General features: G+C 39.5%; 1 protein-coding gene across 1 annotated transcript in view; it reads left to right on the plus strand.

Moving 5' to 3' along the window:
- LOC114672773 (uncharacterized) overlaps positions 1-25,469 on the plus strand; it is a 201,376-nt gene that overhangs the window by 150,110 nt on the left and 25,797 nt on the right. The gene's annotated exons all lie outside the window — the stretch shown is intronic.

Consider the following 25,469-nt stretch of genomic DNA (forward strand, 5'->3'; position numbering starts at 1 on the left):
TGAACAAAGGTTATCTTATTATGCATGGAAAATCATTTCAGTAGTCTCTCAGAACTGTCTACAGAAAAGTAGACGGAAAGTCTGTCTGGGTGTGGTGATGACTTTTAGTCTCTCCTCTTTTCCAGTAGTTAATCTTTCCTGGTTATTTGATGGGATTTCTGGGAATGGAGTCTTAAGACAATTGTATTTTTTTGTTTGTTTATTTTTTATTTTTATGATTTATTTATTTTTTTGAGACAGGGTTTTGCTCTGTCACCCAGGCTGGAGTGCAGGGCGCCATCTCGGTTCACTGCAGCCTCCGCCGCATGAGTTCAAGTGATTCTCCTGCCTCAGCTTCCCAAGTAGCTGGGATCACAAGCCTGCGCCACCATGCCTGGCTAATTTTTGTTTTGTTAGTAGAGATGGGGTTTTGCCGTGTTGACTAGGCTGGTCTCGAACTCCTGGCCTCAAGTGATCTGCCCGCCCCAGCCTCCCAAAGTGCTAGGATTACAGGGGTGAGCTACTGTGCCTGGCCTGTTTTTTAAAAAAACTTTTAGGTTCGGGGGTACAAGTGAAGGTTTGTTACATAGGTAAACTCATGTCACAGGGTTTGTTGTACAGATTATTTCACCACCCAGCTACTAATCCCGGTACCCAATTGTTATCTTTTCTGCTCCTCTCCTTCCTCCCACTTTCCACCCTCAAGTAGACCCCAGTGTCTGTTGTTTCCTTCTTTGTGTTCATAACTTTTCGTCATTTAGCTCCTACTTGTAAGTGAGAACATGTGGTATTTGATATTCTTGCATTTCTTTTGGAAATGCAAGACTTATAATCTCTATTATAAGTGAAGAATTTTCTTATTATCTATATTTACTTTGTAGCAGGAATAGGAAATCACACAAGTACATTGAAGTATTTTATTTTTTTTGAGACGAAGTCTCGCTTTTGTCACCCAGGCTGGAGTGCAATGACACGATCTCCTGGGTTCACCGCAACCTCCGCCTCCTGGGTTCAAGTTATTCTCCTGCCTCAGCCTCCCGAGTAGCTGGGATTACAGGCACCTGCCACCATGCTCGGCTAATTTTTATGTTTTTAGTAGAGATGGGGTTTCACCATATTGGCCAGGCTGTTCTCGAACTCCTGACCTCAGGTTATCTGCCTGCCTGGGCCTCCCAAAGCGTTGGGATTACAGGCATGAGCCACTGTGCCTGGTCGGTTTCTTGATTTAAAAATAGTTTTAGGTTAGACTTCAGATGGAAAAGTCAAGCGGTTGAGGGAGAAACAGGCATAGCTATAACCATATTGGTAATTGTGAGTATAAGCTATATATTTTCCCCTGCCTTCTCTCTTTTCCTGGGGTAGAAGGGTGGGTAGGTCCTCCAACTGGCCATGTCTGTGTCTGGGAAGGTGCTATTCCCGAGTGTCACAGTGTGTTTCCTCTGCATCTCTGGACACAAAGCACATGGCAGCTTCTCCCTTGAAGGGATGTGAACCAATCATCAGTCATGGGTAATCAGCTGACATCCAAGCATGGCAGGCAGCCTACAAGCTGCATTTCTTTTGTGAAGCTGGGGAGGGATCTTGCTACTGCATCATTTGCTGACTGTGAATCAGCCGCTGGGAAAAAAATGAAAGGCGTCAGAAGCACATACTCAGAGCTGATTGCTGTAGGCCTGAGATCCTTCAAATTTTGGGAAGGGGGTAGTGATCAAGCACTAAGAATCATGATGAAAGGTTTGGAGTTCCTCCCAGTGGAAGAAAGGCATGTTTGAAAACATACACACACACACACACACACACTCACACATTGCATATATTTTCATGGAGTTTGGTCATGGATTCCAGGGTAAGATCCTATTATGTAGGAACCTTTCTAGAACTGCGTATTCTTATTAGCTTTCAGAGGGCAGAAATGCTTTGTAATAATCTCCATTCAGCTAAAATCAGTGATGTTTTCTTTTTCTTTTTCCCTTTAAATAAACTTTATTTTTTTACAACAGTTTTAGGTTCATAGCAAAAGTGAGCAGAAAATACAGAGTTCCCATATTTTCCCTGTCCCCCTACCTGCCCTCAAATGCACAACCTCTCCCACTATCAACATCCCCCACCAGAGTGGTACATTTGTTACAATTGATGAACCTACATTGATACATCATTATCACCCAAAGTCCATAGTTTACATTAGGGTTCACTCTTGGTATTGTACATTTTATGGGTTTTGACACATGTATAATGACATGTATTCATGATTAGAGTATCATATAGAATAGTTTCACTGCCCTAAAAATCCTCTGTGCCCTTCCTGTTCATTCCTACTCCTCTTAGCAACCTCTAGCAATCACTGACCTTTTATTGTCTGCACAGTTTTGCCTTTTCCATGTTATACAGTTGGAAGTATACAGATATAACTATATATCTGAAAAGGCTGTAATAAATATATATCTAAGTTTCCTCCAGGCCTTCTTATGCCTTGATAGCTCTTTTCTTTTTAGCACTGTAAATATTCAATTGTCTGGATGTCCCACAGTTTATTTATCCATTCACTTATTGAAGGACATCTTGGTTGCTTCCAAGTTTTGGCAATTATGAATAAAGTTGCTATAAACATCCATGTGCAGATTTTTGTGTGGACATAAGTTTTCAACTCATTTGGGTAAATACTAAGGATTGCAATTGCTGGACTGTATGATAAGAGTATATTTAGTTTTGTAAGAAGCTGTCAAACTGTGTTGCAAAATGTCTATACCATTTTGCATTCCTACCAGCCATGATTGAAGAGTTCCTGTTGCTCCACAGCATTTGGTGGTGTCAGGATTCTGGATTTTGGCCATGCTAATAGGTGTGTAGTGGTATCTCATTGTTTCAATTTGTAGTTTTCTGATTACATGTGAAGCAGAGCATCTTTTCTTGTGCTTTTTTTCCATCGTATATCTTTCCATCTGTATTTCCATCTTTGGTAATACAGATAGCTGTTCAGATCTTCTGCTGATTTTAAAATTGGGTTCTTCTTCTTCTTTTTTTTTGGGGGGGGGACAGTCTCACTCTGTCACCCAGGCTGGAGAGTAGTAGTGGCATGATTGGGCTCACTGCAACCTCCTCCTCCTGTGTTCAAGCGATTTCCTGCCTCCGCCTCCCAAGTAGCTGGGACTCCAGGCATATGCCACCATACCTAGTTAATTTTTGTATTTTTAGTAGAGATGTGATTTCACCATTTTGGCCAGGATGGTCTTTATCTCTTGACTCATGATCTACACATCTCGGCCTCCCAAAGTTCTGGGATTACAGGCGTGAGCCACCACATCCGGCCTGGTTCTTCATTTTCTTACGGTTGAGTTTTAAGAGTTCTTGGTGTATTTTGGATAACAACTTTTTATCAAATACGTCTTTTGCAAACATTTTCTGCCAGTCTGTAGCTAGTATTCTAATTATCTTGATACTGTCTTCAGCAGAATAGAAGTTTTTACTTTTAATGAATTCCAACTTATCAATTATTTCTTTCATAGATCATGCCTCTGGTATTACATCTAAAAAGTCATAACTATATCTCAGGTCATTTAGATGTTCTGTGCTATCTTTTAGGAGTTTTGTAGTTTTGTGTTTTACATTTAGGCCTATGATCTGAATTTTGAGTTAATTTTTATGGAGGGTGTAAAGTCTATATCTAGATTCATTTTTTTACATGTAGATGTCCAGTTGTTTCATATATTAAAAAGCTTTATCCATTGTACTGCCTTTGCTCCTTTGTGAAAGATCAATTGACTATATTTATGTCAGTTGATTTCTGGGCTCTCTATTCATTGATCTATTTGCTATTCTTTTGTCAATAACACACTGTCTTGGTTACTGTAGCTTTACAGTAAGTCTTGAAGTTGGGTAGTGTCAGTCATCAAACTTTGTTCTTTTTTTTCAGTAATGTGTTGGCTATTCTAGTTCTCTTGTCCCTCCAAATAAAGTTTAGAATCAGTTTGTTGATACCTATAAAATAACTTCATGGGATGTTGATTGGAATTGTGCTGAATCTATGGATTAAGTTGGAAAGAACTGATGTCTTAACAATATTGAGATTCCCTATCCATAAACATGCAATATCTCTACATTTATTTAGTTCTTTGATTTCTTTCACCAGAGTTATACAAGATCATGTAGATCTTGTATAAATTTTGTTAGGTTTATACCTAAAGTATTTCATTTTGGGGGTGGTGCTAATATAAATGATATTGTATTTTTAACTTCAAATTCTACTTGTTTATTTCTGGTATATAGAAAAGTGATTGGCTTTTGTATGTTACCCTTGTATCTTGCAATCTTGCTCTAATTGTTTATTAGTTGAAGGAGTTTTAAAAATCAATTATTTCAGAATGTCTATGTAGACAATAATGTCTAAGTCATGTGAACAAAGACAGTTATATTTCTTCCTTCCCAATGTGCATACTTTTGTTTTCTCGTCTTATTGCATTAGCTAGGATGGCTAGTTTGATATTGAAAAGAAGTGGTGAGAGGGAACATCATTGCCTTATTCCTGATTTTTGTGGGAAAGCTTTTAGTTTGTTACCATTAAGTGTGATGTTAGCTGTAGGTTTTTTTGTAAATGTTCTTTATCAAGTTGAGGAAGTTATCCTCTATCGCTATTCCTTCACACTTTTTATTATGAATAGATGTTAGATTTTGTCAAATTTTTTTGTACCTGTTGATATGATATGTGATTTTTCTCCTTTAGCCTGTTGATATGATATATGATGGATTACATTATTTAATTATCAAACATTGCACTAGCCTTGCATACCTAGGATAAATGCCACTTAGTTGTAACATGTAGTTCTTTTTATACTTGTTGGATTTGATTTGCTAATATTTTGTTGAGGATTGCATCTGTGTTCATGAGAGATATTGATCTATAGTTTTCTTTAAAGTCTTTTTTTGATTTTGCAATTAGGGTGATGCTGGCCTTATATTAATACAATGAGTTAGGACATAGTCCTTCTTTTTCTGTCTTCTGAAAGAGATTGTAGAGAATCAGTATAATTTCTTCCTTAAATGTTTGGAGGAATTTACCAGTGAACCCATCTGGGCCTTGTGCTTTTTGTTTTGTAAGGTTATTAAAATTGATTCAATTCCTTTAATAGATAAAGGCCTATTCAGATTGTTTCTTCTTGTGTGAGTTTTGGCAGATTGTGTCTTTAAAAAATTAGCCTATTTCATCTAGATTATTAAATTTGTGGGCATAGAGTTGTTCATAATATTCCTTTATTATTGTTTCAATGTCCATGGGATCTGTACTGATGTCCTGTCTTCTTTTCTTTCCTTTTCTTTCTTTTTGTTTCTAGGAAGTACAATATGGCCAAGAAATTTAATACATTAAATTTGAAGGAACATAAGAAGTAATTAACAAATTTACATTAGAACACTTAGTACCCTCTTTCAGAAAGAAACAGATTCAGTAGGCATAATATTTAAAAGGACAATTATAAAACTTGAACTGCATGATAAAAACAGGGTTATGTAAATATCATAATTATCTCATGTCAAGTGAATGAATCTCCAGGGACAAAATTCACAAGCAACAAAAAAGAAGAGAGATCTATATACATCAAATCGACAATGGAAATCCTTAAATTTCTACAGTTCTTTCTGCTGGCCTGATGACAAGAGCCTGGCCTGTTAAATTTTAGAAATTACAAGGCAGCAGAAATCATTTTTGATATTAGTAATTTGTGTCATCTCTTTTTTTCTTAGTTAGCCTGGCTAGAGGCTTATTAATTTTCATCTTTTCAAGGAAATAGCTTTTGGTTTCGTTGACATTCTCTATTGATTTCCTGTTTTCAGTGTTACTGATTTCTGCTCTAATTTTTATTCTTTCTTTGGATTTAATTTTTTCTTTTTTTCTAGTTTCCTAAGGTATAAGCTTGATTATTGATTTTAGATCTTTTTTTCCTTTCTAATATATGCATTCAATGCTGTAATTTTTCCTCTAAGTACTGCTTTCACTGCATACTACAAATTTTGATATGTTTTATTTTCTATTTCACTTAGTTCCGAATGTTTTTAAACTTCTCTTGAGATTTATTCTTTGACCTATGCGTTATTTGGAAGTGTGTTGCTTAATCTCCAAGTATTTGGGGATTCTCCAGCTTTCTATCATTGTTTTCTAGTTAAATTCTATTGTAGTTTAAGAACATACATTGTATGATTTCTATTCCTTAAAATTTAAGGTGCGTTTTATGGTCCAGAATGTGATGTATCTTGGTGTATGTTCCATGTGAGCTTGAGAAGAATACATATTCTTCTGTCGTTGGATGAAGTAGTGTACAGATGTTCATTATCTTCACTTTATTAATGGTGTCATTGAGTTCAGCTATGTCTATTGATTTTTCTGCATTCTGGATCTGCCCATTTTTCTGATAGAGGGGTGTTGAAGTCTCCAACTGTAATCATGGAATCGATTTCTCCTCTTCCAGTGTGATAATTTAACCTTACATGTTTTGATACTCTGTTTTTAGGCAGACACACATTAAGGATTATTATGTCTTCCTGGAGAATTGACGCCTTTATCATTATGTAATGCCCTTGTGCCTTAGTCAGCTCATGATGCCTTAACAAAATACCATAGGGCTGGGGACAGTGACTCACACTTGTAATCCTAGCCCTTTGGGAGGTCAAGTTGAGTGGTTCACTTGAGGCCAGGAGTTTGAGACAAACCTGGGCAACATAGTGAGACCCTGCCTCTTCAAAAAGACAAAAAAATTAGCTGGATGTGGTGGGTGGCATGTGCCTGTAATTCCAGCTACTTGGGAGGCCAAGCTGGGAGGACTGCTGGAGCCTAGCAGTAGTCTACAGTGATCTGTGGTTGAGTCACTGCACTCTAGCCTGAGTGATGAAGCGAGAGCCTGTCTCAACAAAAACAAAAACTAAAACAAATAACAAAATACCCTTATGGACTGTGTGGCTGAAACAGCACACATTTATTTTCTCAGTTCTGGAGGCTGGAAGTCTGATCAGGGAACCAGTATAATACATTTCAAGTGAGGCCTCTCTTCTTGGCTGAATGGCTGCCATCTTGCTATGTGCTGACATGACCTCTTTGTGTGTGTAGAGAGAGAATGAGCTCTCTGGTGTCTCTTCTTATAAACATACTTATTCCATTAAAACAGGCACCCTTCCTTAAGGCCTCATTTAGGTTTAATTACCTTCCTTAAAGGCCTTATCTCTAAATACAGTCACATTGGGGGTTAAGACTTCAACAAATAAATTTTGGGGGGTTCAGTTCAGTCCACAGCACCCTCTTTATCCCTAATAATTATCACTGCTCTAGAGTCTGGTCTGTCTGAAATTAATATAGCTACTCCAGTTTTCTTTTGATTAGTGTTAGCATGATACATCTTTCTCCATCCCTTTACTTTTACTTATATGTATTTTTATATTTAAGTGGGTTCCTTGTAGACAACATAATGTTGGGTCTTGTTTTTAAGCTACTTTGACAATATCATTTAATTGTTGTATTTCGACTATTGATGTTTAATTATTGATATTGTTGGATTAATATCTACCATATTTGTTACTGCTTGCTATTAATTGCCCTTGCTGTTTATTCCTATTTTTGTCTTCCAGTCTTTTTTCTGCCATTTGTAGTTTTAATTTAGTATTTTATATGATTCCATTTTCTTTCTTAGCATATCAATTATACTTCTTTTTTTACTTCTTTCAGTGATTGCCTTAGAATTCGCAGTATACATTAACAATGAATCCAAGTCTACTTTCAAATAACTCTATACCACTCCATAGGTAGTGCAAGTACCTTATGATAATAAAATATTCCTTATTCATCCCTCTTATCCCATTGCTGTCATTCACTTTACTTAAACATAATTTCTAATCATCAAGTGCATTGTTGCTGCTATTGTTTTGAACAAACTGTTATCTGTTAGGTCAATTAAGAATAAGAAAAAGAAAAGTTTTTATTTTACTTTATTCCTTCTCTAATACTCTCTAATATTCTTGTTTTCTTTATATAACTCCTAGTTTGACTTATATAATTTTTTATATAATTTGTATAATTTTATATAATTTTTCTTACCTCTGAATAACTTTTAAAAATATGTCTTGTAAGGCAGGTCCACTGGCTATAAATTCCCTCAATTTTCTTCCTTTCTTTCCTTCCCTTCCCCTCCCTTCTCTTCCCCTCCCTTTCCTTCCCTTCGCCTCCCTTCCCCTCCCTTCCCCTCCCTTCCCCTCCCTTCCCCTCCCTTCCCCTCCCTTCCCCTCCCTTCCCCTCCCTTCCCCTCCCTTCCCCTCCCTTCCCCTCCCTTCCCCTTCCCTTCCCCTTCCCTTCCTCTTCTCTTCCCCTTCCCCTTCCCCTTCCCTCCCTCCCTCCCTCCTTCCTTCCTCCCTTCCTTCCTTCCTCTCTCTCTCCCTTCCTTCCTTCCTTCCTTCCTTCCTTCCTTCCTTCCTTCCTTCCTTCCTTCCTTCCTTCCTTCCTTCCTTCTTTCTTTCTTTCTTTCTTTCTTTCTTTCTTTCTTTCTTTCTTTCTTTCTTTCTTTCTTTCTTTCTTTCTTTCTTTTTGTTTCTTCTTTCTTTCTCTCTCTCTCTCCTTTTCTTTTCTTTTTTCTTTCTCTGTCAGCCAGGCTAGAGTGCAGTGGCACAATCATAGCTCACTGTAGCCTCAACCTCATGGGCTCAAGGGAATCTCCTATCTCAGCCTCTTGAGTGTCTGGGACTATAGTTGAGCACCATCACTCCTGGCTAATTAATTTTTTTTTTTTTTTTTTGTAGAGACAGAGTCTCACTATGTTTCTCAGGCTGGTCTCAAACTCCTGGCCTCAAGTGATCCTCCTACTTCAGCCTCCAAAGTGCTGGGATTACAGTCAGGAGCCACCACACACAGCCATTTTCTTTTTTTAATCTGAGAAAGTCTTTATTTCTTCTTCACTTTTGAAGGATAATTTCACAGGATGGAGAATTCTAGGCTAGTGGGCTTTGTTTCTCAACACTTTAAATATTTCACTTCACTCTCTTTATACTTGCATGGTTTCTGAGGAGAAGCTGGATATAATTCTTATCTTTACTCCTCTATAGGTAAGGATTTTTTTCCTCTGGCTTCTTTCATCTTTTTTCTTACCTTTGATTTTCTGCAGCTGAAAATTATATGCCTAGGTGTAAATTTATTTTGGCACTTATTCAGTTTGGTGTTCTCTGAGGTATCTCTGAGGTTCATGAAATTGTGGTTTGGTATTGAACATTCTCAGTCATTATTCCTTCAAATGTTGCTTCTGTTCCTTCTTCTCTTTATTCTCCTTCTGATATTCCCATTATGTGTATGTTTCACCTTTTGTAGTTGTTCCACACTTCTTGGATATTCTGTTTTTTTGAAAAAAAAAAAAATGTTGTTTCTCATTGCTTTTCAGTTTTGGAAGTTTCTATCAATATATCCTCAAGCTCACAGATTCTTCCTTCGGCTACATCCAGTCTACTAATGAGCCCATCAAAAGCATTCTTTATTTATGTTACACTGTTTTTATATTTGGTATTTCTTTTTTATTCTTTCTTAGCACTTCCATCTTTCTGCCTGTGTTACCCATCTGTTCCTGCATAGTGTCTACTATTTCCATTAAAACTCTTAGTGTATTAATCATAGTTTTCTTAAATTCACAGTCTGATAATTCTATGAGTCTGGTTCTGGTGCTTGCTCTGTCTCTTCAAACTATTTTTTGCCTTTTAGTATGCCTTGTAATTTTTTGTTGAAAGCTAGACATGATGTACCAGGTAAAAGGAACTCTGGTAAATAGGCCTTTAGTAATGTGGTGGTTGGTATTAAGGGAGGAAAAGTGGTCTCTAGTCCTATGATTGGGTCTCAGTCTTTTAGTGAGCCTGTGCCCCTGGGTTGTGAACTTCAAAAGTGCCTCTCAGTTTCCCCCACTCCTTAGTGGGACAATGTGGCTAGAGACAGCTGGAGTAGGTATTTCCCTCTCCACAGCTTGGTTAGCCTCACATAAAACCACAATAGTTTAGGACTCGTAAAATAGGTTCTCCTGAGGGCAGGCCTTGTTGACAACAGAATGCTCTGGCATATTTCAATGCTCTGTCATATTTTCTCTCTCTGTGCTGGAAGCACAAGGGATTTTTCTCTGATTCACTTTGAGAACGCGGAGGCAAGACTTACAAGAGTGTAGGACTCCCCCTGTAGTTTTAAACTCTCAGATTTGTCCACACTAAGCCCCTAGTAATTTGTCAGTTACAGTTCAGAGTTTTTCTACCCTGCTACTGGTTCCTGTGGATATTTCTGCTTGTGTTGTGTTTCTGCTCCAGTATTTTGATTCTCTGTACCCTCTCTCTCTATCCCTGCAATTTTGGGAGGCAGTAGATTGCCTGGTGACCTCACTTCTCTGATAGATCTGAGAGTTGTTTATTTTTCAGTTTGTTCAACTTTTTACTTGTTGTTTGAATGGAGTGGTGACTTTGAAGCTCCTGACATGCTGGGCTAGAAACAGTGATGTTTTCTTCAAAGTGAAATCTGATTTTCCTCACTCATGTTCTCATGATAGGGTTTCTTTTGTTCATGAGGGGGACATGCCACTGGCAAGGATCATTTGAAAACTAGACCCTGCAGTTTCACTTGGTGTGAAGAACTCATTTTAAAGAGCCAGTTTTCCAAGTCCTTCTCCCTCCTGAGTCCATGCCAGAGCTGGTTTGAGGGATTCAGGGTCAAGGGCAGATGAATCTCAAAGAGAAGTCCTGCTGATGACATTGGTCAGTGAGAAGTCTACACGAGCTGCTTCCCATGATTCATAAAATAAACTGCTGAGTGAGAATCTAATTAAAAATGTTTTCAGTCTAAAAAGATGTAAATGGAGAGAATATATCTTCAAAGTCTCCAAAAGTGTAGAGAGTGCAGGCAGGAGGAACGAAGTTACTTACCAAATCCTGGTGAGCTCTTGAATTTTAAAACAGGTAAATTTGTGTGAGTAAAAGGACATTCTTCATGGTAGTAAACTTCTAGAACTCTTTTCCTATAAGGAAGTGACGTGATGGCAATGTGATTGTTGCGGATTATTATGGGAAACATTTAGAAGTTAGTGACAGGGTGGATAGACATATTCTCCCACAAATCTTCTTAATATTATTGGCCTCTGATAAAAGCACATATTTGTGTTATAGCTGCCGGGCCACAGACCAGTATTATGAAGCCAGTCTGCACAGCAGGAGGTGAGCAGAGGGAGAGGGAGCATTTACCACCTGACCTCCAGCCTCCTGCCAGATCAGCAGTGACATTAGGTTCTCACAGGAGAATGAACCCTATTATGAACCGTGCATGTGAGGGATCTAGGTTGTCGTCTCCTTATGAGAATCAAATGCCTGATGAACTGAGATGGAACACTTTCATCTGGAAACCACACACCCCACCTCCTCCCCCATCCGTGGAAAAATTGTCTTCCGTAGAAACTGGTCTGTGGTGCCAAAAAGATTAGGGATTGCTGTGTTGTAGGACCAAAGGGTATGCATTTTATACACTAAACTCATCCTGATTCATCTATTTTCCTTAGCTCTGATTTGCTCACTTACTGTAGCAGTTGTGGTTGAGCTCCACCCAGACTCCCTCCTTACTATTTATGTGCATACCAACCCTACAGCCTTCCAGATGTAGAACCTGCGACTCTTTCCTGAGGGTTTTCTCTGGCCATTGTAGCCTGCTAAAATTGTGTACAGTGCAGTGCCTTGGAGTTAATACCTTCCAGAGAGCAGCCCTCAACTAATGGCTGGTGGGAATTGATAGATTAATACCCCAGGCTCCTGCCCGAGATTAATACCCCAGGTTCCTAGCTCCTCCGGCAGGAACCAGCTCTGAGGTGTGTTCTACACTGTCTCCCAAACAGAATAGAGCTCCATTTGTCCGCAGCTGTAACCTGCTCAATAACACACCCTGATCGTTTCTTTTCCTTCCTGGTCTCACTTCCCACCCCACTACTGATGCTTTCTAGGATCATGTCCCAGATAAGCTACTTGCACTAAAATCCTTGGCTCAGTGTATGCCTCTAGGAGAACCCAGCTGAAGACACTGAATTTTTTAAAATTTTGTTGAATAGATAGGCTTTTAAATTGCTTTAATCCTACTTAGAACGTAGCAAAGTATAAATGCATAAAAATAAAGCCATAGTATTGAGTTTTATCCAACTTATTTTTTGTAGCTTTTAATTTTGTAACTTTTCATTTCAATTTCAAATATAGAAAAGGTGCAAGAGCAGCACAAAAAATACCATATGCCATTCATCCAATTTTCCATATCCTTCATCCAGATGACCACATTTGCCTATTATTTGTCTTCATCTGTTTTTGCTGCTATAACAGAATACCTGAGACTGAGTAATTTATAATGAACAGAAATTTATTGGCTCACAGCTCTGGAGGCTAAGTCCCAGGTCAAAGGACCAGTATCTGGCTAGGACCTTCTTTCTGAATCATCCCGTGGCAGAAGACAAAAGGGCAAAAGAAGGCAAGAGAGTATACCTGCAGGTTCAAGTCCTTTTTATAATTGCCATTAATCCATTCATGTGGGTGGAGCCCTTGTAACCTAAACACATCCCTGTAAGCCCTACTTCCCAATATTATTGCCTTAGGGATTAAGTTTCCAACACATGCTTTTTGGAAGACACACTCAAACTGCAGCATCTTTCTTCTGAATCTTTTGAGAGTAAGGTGCAGCTATCATGCTCCTTTCTCCCTAAGTACTTCAGTATCTGTTCCATAAGAATAAAGGCATATTTTTAATATAACCATAGCAAAATGATCAAAATGAGAAAATCAACTTTGGTACAGTACTACTTTTTAATCCAAAAACCTTATTACAATGTTTCTAATTGTCCCAATGTTGTTTAATAGCAAATTTTCCCCCTTAGGTTCAGTATCTGATCCAGGATTATGCATTGCATTTAGTGTCATGTCTCTAGTCTCTGTTAATCAGGATCATTTCTTAGTCTTTGTTTTTTATGGCCTTGACATTTTGATGAAGACTATAAAACCAGTTATTTTGTAGAATGTCCCCCAATTTGGATTATTCTTATGTCTCCTCATGATTATTTTGAGATTATCCACTTTTTGGCAGAAATACTATCAAAGCGATTACATGTTCTTCTCGGTACATAATATCAAAAGGCACCATTACTGATGATGATATTAACTTGATCACTTTGTTAAGGTGTCATATACCAGGTTTATCTGCTGTAAAGTTACTATTTTTTTTTTTTGTACTGAATAAGTGTTTGATGGAAACATCTCATGATAAAAAGTAAAAAAAAAATGCTTAAAGAGGAGACAAGTCAAAGAGAAACAGGAGCAAGCAGAAAGTGTTCTCCTTGGCCAAATTTGGGACAATTTTATCATTAAAAAATGATAGTCACAGAATTCTACCCATTGCATAAAATGATAATCTGTGACAATTTGATTATTAAAAATAATAGTTATTTGTCATTTATACCTCAATAAAGCTGGAAAAATGACTGTAACAGATAACCCATTGCATAAAATAATAGTCCATGAATTCATACTCATTTATAAATAAATAAGTGAACAAATAAAGGGAGGAGAAGGAAAAGTTCTTTATTAGGGTAGAATTACAATTGACAAATGTAGAATGAGTGAAGACAAATGAATAGCAGTCATTAGAGTAATAATTGATTCAGGCAAGAATCATCAATGGATGCTAAAACTTTCATCATTGGGCTATAATCATATTACATCAATAATTATGTAATCAAAAATTACATAATCCAACTCACTTTTATCAAGCAAAGGGCTTTATCAGGACTCTGTGGGGAATGACAAACAGAAGACCATGTTCTTTTGGTTAGGCTTGGTGGCTCACGCCTGCAAATCCAGCACTTTAGGAGGCTAAGGTGGGTGGATCACTTGAGTCCAGGAGTTCAAGACCAGCCTGGGCAACATGGTGAAACCCTGTCTCTACTGAAAATACAATTAGCCAGATGTGATGATGCACGCCTGTAGTCCCAGCTATTCAGGGGGCTGAGGTGGGAAGTTCACTTGAGCCCAGGAGGTCAAAGCTACAGTGAGCCCTGATTGTGCCACTGCACTCTAGCCAGGGTGACAGAGTGAGACTCTGTCTCAAAACAGAACAAAACAAAACAAAACAAAAACAAACAAAGAAACACAAAAACCCCATGTTCTCCTGATACTTTATTTTTAAATTTTATTATTTTTTTAAATTTAGAATTTTTATAGATTCATAATAGTTGTGCACATTTATGGGGTGCATATGATGGTTTGATATAATTATACAATGTGTAATGATCAAATTAGGATAATTAGAATGTTCAGCATTCCAAACATTCACCACTTCTTTGTGTTGGAAACATTCCAAATGCATTCATCTAGTTGTTTTGAAATATACAGTGAATTATTGTTAACTATAGTCAACCTGTTATGCTACTGAATACTAGATCTTATTCCTTCTATCTAACTGTACTTTGTATCCATTAACCAATGACTCTTTATCTCTCCTCCCCTCTACCCTTTTAAGCCTCTGGTAACCATTATTCTACTGTCTATCTTCATGAGACCAATTTTTTTTTTTTTTTCAGCTACCAGTTGTAAGTATGGGTCTGTCTGTGCCTGGCTTGTTTCATCAAACATAATATCCTCCAGATCCATCAAATGACAGGATTTTATTCTTTTTTTTCTGGCTGAATAGTGTTCCATTGTCTACATGTACCACATTTTCTTTATCCATTCATCTGATGGTAGACCCTTTGCTTGATTCCATATCTTGGCTCTTGTGAATAGGGCTGCAATAAACATGGAAGTGAATGTATCTCTTTTATATGGTGATTTCTTCCTAGACTTTATTTTATTTTATTGTTAGAGATAGGGTCTTACTATGTTGCCCAGGATGGTCTTGAACTCCCGAGCTCAAGCAATCCTCCCACCTTGGCCTCCCAAAGTGCTGGGATTACAGGCATGAGCCATTGCACCTGGCATCCCTAGACTTTAAATGGCGTACTAGCTAGTAGAGAAGATTTATGTACACAAGCCATTACAACACAAAATAAACTGATGGTGTATCATATAAAATGAAGAGGATAAATGAAACTATCCAAGACAGAATATTAGATGGAATGCACAATGTGTCTAACCCAGGGTGGTACCATTTTTACATTGTCCCTCATATGCACACAGTCCCCTAGCATCAAATGTTTTCAGTGAGGAAAAAAGCAGGCTCTAGTCCTTGGGACTAATGAGTGAGGAGGGAGAGAGATGTCTTTGTAGGCAGCTGCTACTTTGGTTTCCAAGGGAAACAGTGGTAGAAGCTACAAAAGAAAAGGAGTGGGAAGTCTGTGGTTTAGCACAGATGGGTCATTCTACAAAGTGTCTCTACACAGGCAGTTACCTGGACTTCCTCAGAGTTCTTGGATAATAAAAATACTAAAGTGTTGGGATATTAATAAACAAACAAATTTTAATTTTTCTTTCTGAATTTCTTGGGGGAAAATCTTCATTGTTAGAATCTATTTTCCCTACAAGCCATCAAAGCCTGAATATATTTCTCTCCCACAGCCATAGTATGGTTTTCTCTTCTGCACAGTTCACAAGTCCAAGTCACAGGGAAGAAAGAAGGAAATTAGCCACTGTAATCCATGCACCTCTAATGCAAATCTCCGTTTCAAATTTACCATCAGAACCTGGTTCACATACTTTCCCTGTTATCCCAATGCAACTGTGCACCTGTAGCCAGGATCCTGCTGGCATCTCAGGAATGGTTTGGTAGGGAAAAGAGTTGACCAGGAATGGTTGGGACAAACCAGATCCTGATGGAGTGGGCTTTTACCAGGCAGACAAGGAGTCTAAATCCAAGAGTCTAAAGAGGGCTTGTCCCACTTGGGTTCCCTCATATCTCCCTCACTAAGCAAAAGGTCTGGTTTTTGTGCACATTGTCCCTGCAAGGTCTGGAGACAGGTAGGGAGTTGTGAGCCCAGTTGAACAAGTTAGGGTAGAGGACTAGGCTTCTGTTCCATCAGGGAAGGTGGAGCACACTGCCCCAAAACAGAATCTCAGTCTTAGGAATTAAACAGTATTATTCATTTATATGGTTTGGCTATGTCCCCACCCAAATCTCATCTTGAATTCCCACATGTTGTTGAAGAGACCTGGTGGGAGGTCATTGAATCATGGGGGCAGGTCTTTCCTGTGCTGTTCTCATGATAGTGAATAAGTCCTAAGAGATCTGATGGTTTTAAAAAGGGGAGTTTCCTGGCACAAGCTCTCTCTTCTCTTGTCTGCCACCGTGTAAGACATGCCTTTCACCTTCTGCCATGATTGTGAGGCCTCACCAGCCATGTGGAATTGTAAGTCCAATCAACCTCTTTCTTTTGTAAATTGCCCAGTCTTGAGTGTGTCTTTATCAGCAGTGTGAGAATGGACTAATATAGTAAATTGGTACCAGGAGTTGGGTACCACTGAAAAGATAACCCGAAAATGTGGATGTGACTTCAGAACTAGGTAACAGGCAGAGGTTGTAACAGTTTGGAGGGCTCAGAAGATAGAAAAATGTGGGAAAGTTTGGAACTCCCGAGAGACTTGCTGAATGGCTTTGACCAAAATGCTGATAATAATATGGACAATGAAATCCAGGCTGAGGTGGTCTCAGATGGTGATGAGGAACTTGTTGGGAACTGGAGCAAAGGTGACTCTTGTTATGTTTTAGCAAAGAGACTTGCAGCATTTTGTTCCTGCCCTAGAGATTTGTTGAACTTTGAATTTGAGAGAGATGATTTAGGGTATCTGGCGGAAGAAATTTCTAAGCAGCAAAGCATTCAAGAGGTGACTTGGGTGCTGTTAAAGACATTCAGCTTTATAAGGGAAGCAGAATATAAAAGTTAAGAAAATTTGCAGCCTGACAATGCTATAGGAAAGAAAATCTCATTTTCTGAGGAGAAATTCAAGGTGGCTGCAGAAATTTGCATAAGTAATGAGGAGCCAGATGTTAATCCCAAGACAATGGGGAAGATGTCTCCAGGGCATGGCAGAGGTTTTCACAGCAGCCCCTCCCATCACAGGCCCAGAGGCCTAGGAGGAAAAATGGTTTCGTGGGTCAGGCCCAGGGTCCCCATGCTGTGTGACTTGGTGCCCTGCATCCCAGCTGTGCCAGGTGTGACTAAAAGTGTCCAAGGTACAGCTTGGGCCATTGCTTCAGAGGATGGAAGCCCCAAGCCTTAGCAACTTCCATGTAGTGTTGAGCCTGCAAGTGCACAGAAGTCAATAATTGAGGTTTGGGAATCTCTGCCTACCTTTCAGGATACGTATGGAAATGCCTGGATGCCCAGGCAGAAGTTTACTGCAGGAGTGGGGCCCTCATGGAGAACTTCTGACAGGGCAGTGTGGAAGGAAAATGTGGGGTTGGAGCCCCAACATAGAGTTCCTACTGGGGCACCAACTAGTGGAGTTGTGAGAAGAGGGCCTCTGTCCTCCAGACACCATAATGCTAGATCCACTGCCAGCTTGCACCATGTGCTTGGAAAAGTAGCAGACACTCAATGCCAGCCCATGAAAGCAGCTGGGAGAGAGGCTGTACCCTGCAAAGCCACAGGGGTGGAGCTGCCTAAGACCATGGGAACCCACCTCTTGCATCAGCATGACCTGGATATGAGACATGGTGTCAAAGGAGTTCATTTTTGGGCTTTAAGATTTGACTGCCCACCGGATTTCTGACTTGCATGGGGCCTGTAACCCCTTTGTTTCAGCCAGTTTCTCCCATTTGGAACAGTTGTATTTACCCAATGCCTTTACTCCCATTGTATCTAGGAAATAACTAACTTGCTTTTGATTTTACAGGCTCATAGGTGGAAGGGACTTACCTTGTCTCAGATGAGACTTTTGACTGTGGACTTTTAAGTTAATACTGAAATAAGTTAAGACTTTAGGGGATTGTTGGGAAGGCATGATTGGTGTTGAAATGTGAGGACATAAGATTTGGGAGGGTCCAGGGGCAGAATGATATGGTTTAGCTGTGTCCCCACCCAAATCTCATCTTGAATTCTCACATGTTGTGGGAGGGATCTAGTGGGAGGCAATTGAATCATGGGGGCCAGTCTTTCCTGTGCTATTCTCATGATAGTGAATAAGTCTCATGAGATCTGATGGTTTTAAAGAGGGGAGTTTCCCTGCACAAGCTCTTTCTTCTCTTGTCTGCTGCCCTGCGAGATGTGCCTTTCACCTTCCATCATGATTGTGAGGCCTCCCCAGCCATGTGGAACTGTAAGTCCAATAAACCTCTTTCTTTCTTTCCTTCTTTCCTTCTTCTTTCCTTCTTTCTCTCTTTCTCTCTCTCTTTCTCTCTCTTTCTTTCCTTCCTTCCTTCCTTCCTTCCTTCTTTCTTTCTTCCTTTCTTTCTTTCTTTCTTTCTTTCTTTCTTTCTTTCTTTCTTTCTTTCTTTCTTTCTTTCTTTCTTCCTTCCTTCCTTCCTTCCTTCCTTCCTTCCTTTCTTTCCTTTCTCTCTTTCTCTCTTTCTTTCTTCCCTTTCTCTCTTTCTCTCCTTTCTCTCTTTCTCTCTCTCTCTCTCGCTCTCTCTCTTTCTCTCTCTCTCTCTCTTTCTCTCTTTCTTTCTTTCTGTCTGTCTCGCTGTGTCTCCCAGGCTGGAGTGCAGTGGCACAATTTCGGCTCACCGCAAGCTCCGCCTCCAGGGTTCACGCCATTCTCCTGCCTTAGCCTCCCGAGTAGTTGGGACTACAGGTGCCCGCCACCATACCTGGCTAATTTTTTCTATTTTTTGTTTTGTTTTGTTTTTGAGACAGAGTCTCACTCTTTTGCCCAGGCTGGAGTGCAGTGTTGCATCTTGGCTCACTGCAAGCCCTGCCTCCCAGGTTCACGCCATTCTCCTGCCTCAGCCTCCCAAGTAGCTGGGACTACAGGTGCCCACCACCACGCCCGGCTAATTTTTTGCATTTTTTGTATTTTTTTTTTTTTAATAGAGAGGGGGTTTCACCATGTTAGTCAGGATGGTCTCGATCTCCTGACCTCGTGATTCACCCACCTCAGCCTCCCATAGTGCTGAGATTACAGGCATGAGCCACCACACCCAGCCCAATAAACCTCTTTAAATTGCCCAGTCTTAGATATGTGTTTATCAGCAGTGTAAAAACAGACTAATACATTTATTGATTGTTTATTGTATACCAGACATTAGATCCAAATGCTGCTGCTTGGGCATAGCTGGGCCTAGGGGCTATACCAGGTTCCTGGATATAAAACCATTTAAAAGCAGCTGGGCGTGGTAGTGCATGCCTGTTGTCCCAGCTACTCAGGTGGATGAGGTAGGAGGATTGCTTGAATCCAGCAGTTTGAAGCTGTAGATCATGCCTGTAACCTTCATTCTGGGCAACATAGCCAGATCCCACCTTTAAAAAAGTATGCATGCACCGATTGAAGGATACCTGGGACCCATATCATTGGTATAACCTGATAATTTTTTTCAGAAATGGAAATTCTGGAGGTGGCCCCAGCATTCTGTATTCCAACAAGCCCTGCAGGTGATTCTGATGTATGCTAGGGCTTGAGAACCACTGGCCTACCTTAATGATATTTGCTCAGGCTTTGGGTAGGGCTAAGAATGCTCATTCAAGGTCTCATAGGGTAAGACTAGGGAAGGCAAGGATTATGTTTTCCAGTGGGTTGCTGGTTCCTTGATATATTAAATATGCATTATAAACCTTCTTAGAACTCTTATAAAAACTCCATACCAATTTTGGTACCTAGAGTGAAGGCAGGACCTAGCAACTATTGTTGGGTAAACTTGGAGACCTCAAAATCTAACATCTGGAAGCAAAATATATCCAGCAGATGTATTTTTTTTTCTGATCATCCAAGTCTCCCTGCTGAGGGAAGAGTGGTTTGTTGGGAGATTGTTATGCAGTGAATGACAAGGGCCAAGAAAATAAGGGTAATTCTGGGGGTTATGTAACTTTTTATTCTTTCTTTTGATTCTTCAATCTTTCTGACTTCTGGAAATTTGACTTCTCTGATTGATGCTTCTAGATTTGGGAATTGGGGGAAGACTTCACAAAGTATAGTTATTTGAATGCTGGTCTTCAGAAATGCCTCATGGAATACTGTACACTCAGTTCCTGTCTGTCTTTTTTTCGTGCTGCTATAATAGAATACCACATACTGGGTAATTTATAAAAACCAGAAATTCATTTCTCACAGTTCTGGAGGCTGGAAAGTCCAAGATCAAGGCACCAGCATCTAGTGAGGGCTGTTCTTCGCTTCCAAGATGGTGCCTTGAAAGTTCATCCTCTGGAGGGAAGAAACATTATGTCTTCACATGGCAGAAGGTGGAAGGGCAAAAAAGGGCCAAACTCCCTTTGCTAAGCCCTTTTATAAAGGCATTATTCTATTCGTGGAGTTGGAGTCCTCATGATCTAAATACCTCCCAAAAGGCCCTACCTCCCAACATGGTTGCATTGGAAATTAAATTTCCAGTGCATGAACTTTGGGGGACATATTCAGACATGTGCCTTAATTTACCTTTTTATTTTTAATTGACAGATAATAGTTTGATATATTTATGGGGTAGAATGTGATGGTTTGGTACCTGTATACATTATACAATAATTATGTCAAGCTAATGAACATAATATATCATCTCACATACTTATATTTTTATAGTGAGAACACCTAAGATCGATTCTTTCAGCAATGTTGAAACATACAATACATTATTATTAACTATGGTCACCATACTTTACAATAGATTTGGAAAACGTACTCCTTTTGTCTAACTAAAACTTTGTACCTATCCACCAACGTCTCCTCATTCCCTTACCCCAGCCTCTGTTAACCACCCTTCTACTCTCTACTTCTATAAGTTGAACTATTTTGGATTCCACATATGAGACCATGCCTGACTCTTTTCACTTAGCGTTGACATCCTCCAGCTTCATCCATATTGTCACAAATGATGAAATTTCCTTCTTTTTAAAGTCTGAATATTTCATTGTGTATAATATACAATGCTTTCTTTATCCATTCAACTGTTAATGAAGATTTAGGTTCATATGTTGGCTATTGTGAATGGTGATGCAATAAATATGGGAGTGCAAATATCGCTTCAACATACTGATTTCATATCGCTTGTGTATATATCCAGTAGTGGGATTTCTGGATTATATGGTAATTCTACTTTTAGTTTTCTGAGGAAGCCCCATGACTATACTAATTTACATTCCCACCCACTGTGTACAAAGGTTCCTTTTTCTGCACATCCTCTCCAGCACTTGTTATCTTTTGTCTTTTTGATAATAACCATTTTAACAGGAGTGAGGTGATATTTTATTGTGATTTTAATTTGTATTTCTTTGATGATTATTTTGAGCATTTTGTACCTGCTGGTCATTTGGATGTCTTCTTCAGAGAAATGTCTATTCCAGTCCTTTGCCCATTTTAAAATTGGATTGTTTTATTGCTATTGAGTTGTTTGAGCTCCTGATACATTTTGGATATTAACCTGTTTATATGGTTTGGCTCTGTGTCCCCACCCAAATCTCACCTTGAACTGTAGTAATCCCCATGTGTTGTGGGATGGACTCAGACGGGGAGGTAATTGAATCATGGGGGCAGGTTTTTCTGGTGCTGTTCTCATGATAGTGAGTAAGCCTTACAAGATATGATGGTTTTATAAAGAGGAGTTCCCCTGCACACGCTCTCTTGCCTGCTGTCATGTAAGTCATCCCCTTTGCCCTTCCTTCGTCTTCCTCCATGACTGTGAGGCCTCCCCAGCCATGTGGAACTGTGAGTCAACTAAATCTCTTTCCTTTATAAATTACTCAATCTTGGGTATGTCTTTATAGCAATGTGAGAACAGACTAATACACCTGTTATCAGATGTATGGTTTGCAAATATTTTCTCCCACTCCATAGGTTATCTTCACTCTGTAGATTGTTTCCTTTTCTGTTCATAATTATTTTAGTTTGGTGAAATCCCATTGTCTATTTTTGCATTTGTTGCCTGTGCTTTTGGTGTCATATGCAAAAAATCATTTGGGCCTTGAATTTTTGCAACCTGAAGGGTGACAGCCTGCTTTGAGGGGATCTCGCCTGGGAGGAGAATTGAGCACAACCTGTGTCCCTTGTCTGCTCTTGCCTCAGCCTGCAACACATTGCTGGGGTCTTAGTTCTGGCCTCTGTGTTGTCGCTTGCATTTAATACCCCATTCTTGTTTCAGTGGAAAATTTTGGCTGACTTTATGCCTTTAAAATTATTTAACTTTACTATCTTTATCCTTCTAATGCTTCAGCTAGTCTTATTCACTTCATATTCCTTTAGCTTCATAGTTTTTATTATACTTCTTAGTCTATTATTGAATAGTTTTTAAACCCATTTGATCTTATTTATTGGATGCTCTTTTATATTCCTTTTAACCCTGCCCAGCAGGATATTTCTAGCTGAATATTGCCCTTGTTGGAATATACTCTTAAATTGAGTACATATTTTCACAGCCATTTAAAAATATATTAAAATTCTCTAACACTTTCCTTTTACTCTTTACGTTTTTAAAACATTTTCTGTTTGGTTTGTCCTCTTAGTCCATTTTCTGGCATTTGCTTCTAAAGTAGAGATGAGAAGTGGTAACTAACGCTAGGGGGATGGAGGGGGTGGATGCTGCAACCGTGACTGGCTTAATCAGGGATTGTTGGCTCTTCTCCCCATGCCCACAATTCTGCTCTTTCTTTCCCCATGCTCCCTTTCCTATACATACTTAAAGGAGGTCTTTCTTGCTATTGTTAAAAGAGACCCTGATATTCACCACAGTCAAGATAAAGAGTTACTCCAATTAAATCCTATTTTTACCTAGTCAGGTAGTTGGGAAAATTCACAGGAAAAATTACATGGGTCAGAAGTTATTAAGACCGGCCTCAAATAGTGCTCGCAGGAATTGCTGAACAATGCCATCTCTTGTTCCAGAACAAACCAGGACTTCTCTGAATTACAAACCATGGTCTCTGAGTATTTACAGCTTTTATGGAGAAGGGGAGCATCACTGGTGGTGGTGGGAGAGGGTCTGCAACTCAGCCCCTCAATACTGACCCAAGATAATACCCAGGTGGTCTTGAAGGTCTTCTTAAGAATTATTGGTGAAAAAACTTATTAGAAGGACAATAGTCAAAGCTGAGGAATTATATTTTGTTGACCTACTTGCAGGATTAACCTGAGTACATTGATTCACCTTATTTCTGGCCAGGAATTCAATGGTTGTCACATGCTCCTAGAACCACCAGTTCTTATCACATGTTTGGTGCAGTCTCTGACTCATGGAGTGGAAGTTAGGTCAATCATGGAGGTAGGGAAAAATGTTCTGGAAGGATTTCTTTCTTTCTTCTTGTTATATAAGACGTGGTTTTCCCAAAGAAACAATATGCTAAAATAAAAGTTAGGGTCCCAACTCACGGAAGCCAATTTTAATCCACATTGTTGTGGACTATATTCAACTTGAAAAAGAAAGTAGGCATCGAGGGTGACCTAAATGGTGCAATTTAGAGTTTTCACTGAGCAAGACAGAATAAATGAGTGTGTCGGGGGTGAAGTAGGGGATTGGAAAGATGGATAAAATGTGGTCCCCGCCTTCAAGGAGTTCACACTACAGTTGGAGAGACAGATACCTATGAAACTAATGTGTGTGATGATAGTGGTGGAAGGTGTTGTGAGGCCAGAGAATAATAGAAGGTTTGGTTCTGAGTCAGAAAATCCAGAAGATGGTGGAAGATGTGGCAGCTTCTCCTTGAAGGACGTTAGGGCCTTATGCAGCAGAAGGGTGAAGACGGGGAATTTGAGGCACAGAAAATGGCTGGGGCAAAGCCTTGGGGTGGTCAGCTGCAGGGCACAATCAGGAGCATTCAAGAGGCTCCTGTAGGGGATGGGAGGTAGTTCGGAAAAGCAGAGGGACAGAGTGGGCCTTTCTGAGTTGGTCTGGTGGTCTAATCACTTGTATAGAAAATAATGGCCAGGTGCGGTGGCTCATGCCTGTAATCCTAGCACTGTGGGAGGCTGAGGCTGGTGGATCACCTGAGGTCAGGAGTTCGAGACCAGCCTGGTCAACATGGTGAAAGCTCGTCTCTACTAAAAATACAAAAATTTGCCGTTTGGTGGCAGGTGCCTTTAATCCCAGCTACTGGGGAGACTGAGGCAGGAGAATCGCTTGAAACCTAAGAGATGGAGGTTGCAGTGAGCCAAGATCATGCCACTGCACTCTAGCATGGACGACAGAATGAGACCCTATCTCAGGAAAAAAAAAAAAAAAAAGAAAGAAAAGAAAATAATTGCCCATACTTTTCATGTTAAGATACAGGCAGGTGATTTTCAAAAGCCTAGTTTTTCAAACAAATGTGGTCTTGCCTCCTACTGAAGGACTGTCTTACGTACAATAGTTCATTACCATGAAAAATAAGAAAGTGATTAATTGCAAAATTATCTTTTATGTTTGACTTTCTAAAGATAGATTTGTCAAAGAGCAGCACAGGAGATTTTTAATAGCTTTATGTACTGTTTTGTAATCGGTTCATTTTGTAACTCTGTACCTTATTAAGGATAAAGCATGCAAAGCTTCATACTATCACCGAGAATACCTAGTCTGCAGGCTCTAATCTGGGTTCGGGGCAGGAATAAAGGAAAAATAAAAAAAGAATCCCTAATAAGGGTCAGTTCCAGGAATAACTTGCCAAAGACTGTGGATATCTAACATCAGTGCCTGCCTGTTTGTGTATCTTGGCAGCATCATATACACATTTCTTTTGGTTGGGTGCCCATTGAGTGAGGACCCTGTAGTAGGTCATAAGAAATCAAAGTCATGGTCTCAAACTCAATGGTGTCTACATGATTTTATGTGAACTGGACAAGAGGCTGAATGGAATCTAGTCTTTTATTAAGATATTTGGGCAAACCAAGCATTTGTCCCCATTTCCATCCTCAGTTTAGTTTTTCCTAGTAAGAAACTGAAACATAGAAAACTCAAGGGCAGAGTCTATCAGATTCCTGAAATTCCAGTTCATTTGTAAGTCACTGATAGGCAACAATACATATACATATGAAATACAGTCTATTATAAAATATATGATGAGGTACTTTAAGAAAATGCTTTTGGCATATTACAAAGTCATTATTATTGTTTACATCTATTTATCATTTTGCTTGTTGAACACGATGCTCTTGAAGACTGACACCACTGTAATCTGATTGTGAGAAACACATCACTGATATCTTAGCTGGGGAAATGTTCCGTTCCATCTTACTCCTAAACATACTAGTTCTGGTCCTGATGGGAGGACCTTTTTGAAGAAGCATGGTTTTGTTTCCCACCCTGGGTCTTATATGCACATGAGTGAAGGGAAGACCCCCACAACCATATGGAGAGTTCCATTCATTTACACATTTCTGCCTCCTCTCAGCCACAAGGAGATGGCTGTTCAATAGTAAAGTTCCTCTCTATTGGCATATAACAAATA

Source organism: Macaca mulatta, chromosome 15 (assembly GCF_049350105.2).
Source record: "Macaca mulatta isolate MMU2019108-1 chromosome 15, T2T-MMU8v2.0, whole genome shotgun sequence".
In the NCBI taxonomy this organism is placed as follows: domain Eukaryota; kingdom Metazoa; phylum Chordata; class Mammalia; order Primates; family Cercopithecidae; genus Macaca; species Macaca mulatta.